Consider the following 6339-nt stretch of genomic DNA (forward strand, 5'->3'; position numbering starts at 1 on the left):
GGGGCAGACCTATTGTGGGTTTATCTTACATGGTTTGTCTAGAAGGGTAATGCATGTATAATATCAGTAATACCCTTAACACATAGTAAATTCTTTTTTTATCTAAAATTTCAATATTTATAAGGTACAAATAATCCGTTTTTATGCTTTTTCTCCTCCTTCTCCTTCTTCTTCTGCACTTTGGCTAACAGATAATATCCTGGATGACCCCAGGGCGCTATGAAGCTAGGAACTATCTTATGACTCTTCAGAGAAAGAATGATGTATGTTGAGTATAGTTTGAGGGTTAAGCATAGTTGATTGTATTCTAGGGCTCTGCATACTGGCCACTTACTTATGGATATGTGCTAATTCTTTTCCACCAACAAAAGGGTTCTGGGAACTTGTAAATCTAGTTCCTGACTTCTTTGTAACAAGCAGAAGGTTAGTGGATCATTACAAATAACTGAATAGGATATGGGGGAGAGAGTACAAGAGAACAGGGGAATCAGAGCAAATCCATAGACATTCGCTCTACTTTTCTAACCAATGTTCTGAACATTGACTGAAATGTTGTCAAGCCCTAAAAAATACATAATTCAAAACAATTGCCACTCCTTGGTTAAATTCAAAGCTTATAGAACATAGCTTAACATCTGTACAATGGTAAATAAAGGCTAGCTGGCTGATGTTGAATAAAAATCATTCTAGCACAGTACAACAGAAATATAATGTGAACCATATATGTAATTGTAAATGTTCTAGTAGCCAATTTAAAAAGTAAAAAGAAATAGATGAAATTGATTCTAACAATCAATTTCATTTAACCAAATATATCCAAAGTTGTCATTTCAACATGCAATCAATATAAAAATTATTAATAATATAGTTTTTCTTTCATTTTTGTAATGTCTTTAAAATCCACTGTGTATTTTACATTTACAGCACAGCTCAGTTTGGACTAGCCACATTTTCAATATTCAATAACTACTTGTCGCTAGTAGTAACCATATTGGACAGCACAGACCATTTATACCATTTACTGAATGAGTTTGTACTCTGATCTCTTGTGTTCTAAGTTAATGATGTTTGGGGGTAGGTGAAGATATAAAATAATGTATTTTCCCTATATAAAATAAATTTTGGGGGCAGTGAATATGTTTGAGATAGAGCTTGTGCCCCGCCCCCATAAAAAGAAACATTCACGATTGTCTATGTTATTTGAATTATCCTTAGCAAGTCCACATAATAGTTGTTGATAGTGTTTATTAGCATTGCTTCTGAATTTTCCAGTGAGTTTTTGTAACCACACCTGAAAATTAAGATAAACATAGGAAAAAAGGAGGAAATATGTGAGGTAAACCTTAGAATTGGGCTTTGAGTGGAAGTATGAGTCTAGAGCTGGAAGTTTGTATGTTCTTCTGCCTTGTCTTGATTCCCCAAACATAAATTCCATGAAGCCTCCCATGATGTATCATCTCCAGCCTCTTAAATCACTCAGTTTTGAAATACTGTAATTATAGCTGACCTCTCACTCTCCCATTAGTGCTACACCTTATCAGGTATAAACTTTTGGCCAATTATGCCTCCAAAATTGATCTCATCTTCATATCCACCTGTCACAGACTTAGACAGAACCTTTTTCACCTTTTTAGATTGGCCACCCACAGGTCTTCCGGTGTTCAATGTACTTAGCATAGTGCTGTCAGAGATGTCCTGCTACAATGCACACCAGAAAACGTCCCTCCCATGTTCACAGTCTTCTCATGGTCCCCCATTATTCACAGGATATTGCTCAAATCCTCACTCTGGTTTTAAAAGCCCTCCATGATTTGATCCCAACCTACTTATCTTAAAGTACTACCTATAACCTACTGCATCTTCAACTTAGGCTCACTGTTTCATAATGTACTGATCTTGCCTCTTGGTACAAGCTAGTCTTCCATCTTGGAATGCTTTTATAGCCCCAATCCCCAACCTATTGTTCAAAATCAAACTTGAATAACCTTTCATGAAACTGTTCTAGATCCATCTATCCATCAATTCAATAAATGTTTGATGAGAGACTTCAGTATGTATTAAATACTATGCTAGACATGGGAGATTTAAAAAAAAATTTTTTCCTCAGCAATCTATACAAATTATTAAGTAACATCTGCAATATGATATAATAAATGCTGAAATCAAGATACGTAAAATGTGTTTTTAAAAAGTTAGAGGGAACAAAAATGTTGCCTGCGTGGAGAGAAAGCAGGGAATATTTTACAGAGGAAGTGATGTTTGAGCAGGGTCTTGAGGGATTAATATTAATGTTCCAGGTAGTAAAGGAGTGAAAAACATTCCTGGAAAATGAAAACAGACTATTCAAAGGGCACAGAAGCATAAAAATGCATGCATGATAGGGGAGTGGAAACAGTTTGATATTACTAAAGGAAGGGTGATATTCAAAATATAACAATTGATATGACATGCGTCCTGACCTATCAGAATGTATAATGGTCTTACCTGTACATACCAGCTGAATATCAGTCCAGAACCAAAGTAAAGTATTTTTAGCACGTGAGGAATGGGAGGAAAGAATCGGTCAATGATACATTGGTAGGGCTATGCTAAAGATCTGAACTTATTCAGTAGATAGGAGGGCACCACTGAAAGATTTCAAACAAGTAAAAGGCAAGTTATCAACCTAGAAAATGTATGGGGAATGGCTTGGTCGGGGAAGAAATGAAAGAAGGAGACAATAGCAGGATGACTGCAGGAGTCCGGGCAAGAGATGGTAAGAAGCTGAACCAAACCCATAGCTGTGAGAGTAGAGATAAGATCAAATTAAAAACATATTTAGGAGATAAAATTGGCAGGACTTGATGAACAATCAAGTATGAGGGATGGGTGAGTAATAGAGAAATACATAATGCATTTGAAGTTTCTAGTTTGGAAAACTGGATGCACAGTGATGCCATCAAACCAAACAGAGAATATATAAAGAGGGAAAGGTCCATTTTGTATATGTGGAATTTGAAATATATGAGGAACACAATTGTTTATGCTCAGAAGACTGCTATCCATGGGAGGCTAGAATCCTGGAGAGATAAACATTTGGGAATCACAATTCATTGCGTGGTACTTGAAATATAGAAAATAGATGAGTTTTCCCAGGATAAGAAAAAAAGTAAGAAAAGGAATAGCTGAGAATAGAATCCTGGTGAGTATCATCATTTAAGGGGTGGGAAGAAAAAAAATGATCAGTGTTTCAGCTTGCATTGATGCTATTTATAGACCTCTGTCTTCCCCACCTGATCTTACGTTCCTGAAGGGTAGAAATCACATCCTATTTCATCTTTGGATCCTCTTACTGTCCATTCAGACTGCTTGGCATTTACTAAGTTCTCAAAAAAATGTTTGCTGAGTTGGCATGAGCTTCATCCTGGAAAACTTGGAGGATGGATATGTATTCATACACACACACAATTTTTTATTTCTTACATAATAAGATTATTATATATATTACTGTAATCTCCATAGTTGTATCACTGTATATGAAAATGGGCTTCTCAGTGTACCTTCCAAATTCATCCATGATCTGAACTAACCATAAAATGCATTTTCCAATGGGCTACAAAGTCAGACATCTCAGAAAGGCTGCTGCTGGTCATTCACGTTTATCTGTGGAAAAGCTCCTGCAGGAATGAGACGTGAAGTGATTCTTTCCCCTCGTCCTCTCATCCTTGTAGAGACTGCAGTGCTACAAAAAGATGCAGACACACCAGATCTGCCACGTATTGGTGTATGACAAGTATGCAGCAAGTTACTTTAACCCCGTGAGTCTGTTTGCCCATCTGTAAACTTGGGATAACACGGCCTACTCTTGGGACCAGCGATGAGGTCGAAATGCAATCAAGCAGGAAAAGGCACCAATCTCCAATCTCACTGTTCACATAGTAGGGTCTTCATCTTTGGTAAGAACAGAACATTATTTTCTCCTTTGCATAAATTACTAGGAAGAACAAAATATATTTCCCAGGAAAGCAACTGGAAGATATGAATTAACTATCTCAAAAGTGAATTTCATCTCAGAACACTGGGATTCAGCTCACAGGGAGCCTGGGCAGCGCCGCTCCTGGGGGCCCTGCAGGTGTTAGTGCTGTTGGGGACCACCATGGACAGCACAGCAGATCCAGAGAGATATACAAACTCAAATATTCTATGCTTCCACAAAAGCACATTGCCAACTTAACAGGGAATGTCCTACAGTTGCCTTCCAACCATACAAGTGAAACTTCCAACGGCACTTTGGAACAGTTAACTCCAGTTTCCTCAGTCTGAAGCAAAGTGACAGAATCCACAGCAGTATCTAGTATGACACCAGGAGTCTCTACAAATACTTCCACCACCTTAAAGTCTACAACCAATGCAACAAGTGTTTCACGAAACAATCCCAGATGTCAACATCTGTGATGGCCACAACCCATAATAGTTCAGTGACATCTATTTCTTCATCAGTAACAATCACAGCAACTGTTAATTCTAAGGAAAATAAAGGATCAAAATTTGATATTGGAAGCTTTGTTGGTGGTATTGTATTAACACCGGGAGCGATCACATTGGATGCAAAACATATTATTCAAGAAGGGGCATTCAGTATAGAACCATTGATGAACATGATGCCATCATTTAAGGAAATCCAAGGACCAAGGAAAGGAGAAAGACTGATGCAGCCCTCTCAATTAATTTTGGTTTATTGTTAGTTTAAAAAATATTCTTTTCTTGAAAATAGTAAAAAACAGGCCATGCATATAACGTAAAATGTATTATGCAAATGTTCCTCATGATTACTAAAGCGAAAAAGTTTTGGTTTGTTTTTTTAATGAATATTTGGAGCTTATAAAAAAGTGAATCTCACTTTGAGAATGGACATTTACAATGGAATTCAGAATAACCTGACAAAATTTTTACATATTATAGAAAAAGGCATGAGTCTCTGTGTAAATAATTTCACTGAATTCAGGAAATCATTGATGATAGTTCTCTTTAGATAATAACTTTGGCTAATTTGAAAGCATAACTGTGCTTTTTACTCAGCAGAGGAGTAGACTGGAACCCAGAAAATACAAGGGCTTGGGCAAAATTAAAGCACGTCAACTGAGTGCCAGCTTTGTATAAGGCAACGTGATAGGCACCAAAACAAAACTGCAGAGAATCCTCTCTCATCACCTAAGCCAGTGACAAAATATTGGAGAGAGATCATAATTGTTGTTTAGTTTAGTTTTTGTTTTTGTGGATGGAGTCTTTGCCTTGATATCCGTATTTTTCCTAACACTGATGAAACAGTCACCTTCCCTGGCATACAAGGAAGAGCTGTAAGGAATAGCAGTAAATGTATGCAGAGCCCAGGATCATCAATACCCTTGGGCATTTGATACTCTCCAGTGTGTCTTAGTCACATTCAGTCATTGCAGTAGGAAAGAGGTCAAGACTTTGGAAACTGAAAAAAAAGATGAAAGCTAAAATCAAGGTGACATCAACCTGCTGTAAGTGACTACCTCAGAGAGAGAAAAGAAAGTACCAGAAGGGGTTACAAATAGAGAGAAAGATGTTATGCTGTAGTAAAACAATCGTGGGCTTTTGCAGTAAAATGATGTGGGTTCCAGTCTTGGCTCTCTCTACACTTCACCAGCTAATTGATTCTAGACTTAATCCCCTTGGTTTCTTCAACTTGCAAAATGGCAAAAATGCTAATAGTAATAAGCCCATCATAGGGTTTCTGTGAGGCTCCCATGAGATGGGGTGTATGGAAGTACTTTATAAACCATAAAACACTATAAACGTATGACCTTATGTCACTAGCAACAATACTGTAAGGATTCTAATTGGCTGCTGTTGCCCACTCATACTAGAGACTTGAAACTGTCTATTCCTCAAAATAGATTTCTCATCAATAAAACAAACTTATTCAGACAAACGTTCTGGTTTTCTTAATAATTCTGCCACCAAATCCACAGTCCCAGCCAAGAGAAAGAAAACAGATTTATGGCCCCAAATATAAAGTCAGGTTAAAGCATGGGGAGTGTTAGACCTACTAGGGAAAGTAAATGCATATTTCGTAATGTCTAATGTTTCCCCATATTATAAACATGCACAGTAAAACATTTCTGACAAGAGGTTATGAAAATATTAAAATAATTTTATTATGCACCAATATGTTTCTTTATTTGTGTGGATTTCCTTCCAGTCTTTTTTTGGGAAAAGTTTATGAAATATTTCAGATTATCAAGTAGGTATTAAAAATAAACAATATAACAACTACCATATATCCACCCCCAGCTTAGGAAATAACATGTTACCGGTAAAAGTTGAAGGCCC

At 36.9% G+C, this 6339-nt stretch overlaps 1 pseudogene; it reads left to right on the forward strand.

Moving 5' to 3' along the window:
• Window positions 1-203: 203 nt before the first annotated feature.
• Window positions 204-5539, forward strand: LOC119521128 (annotated as a pseudogene).
• Window positions 5540-6339: the final 800 nt, after the last annotated feature.

Source organism: Choloepus didactylus, chromosome 1, assembly GCF_015220235.1.
Source record: "Choloepus didactylus isolate mChoDid1 chromosome 1, mChoDid1.pri, whole genome shotgun sequence".
NCBI lineage: Eukaryota > Metazoa > Chordata > Mammalia > Pilosa > Megalonychidae > Choloepus > Choloepus didactylus.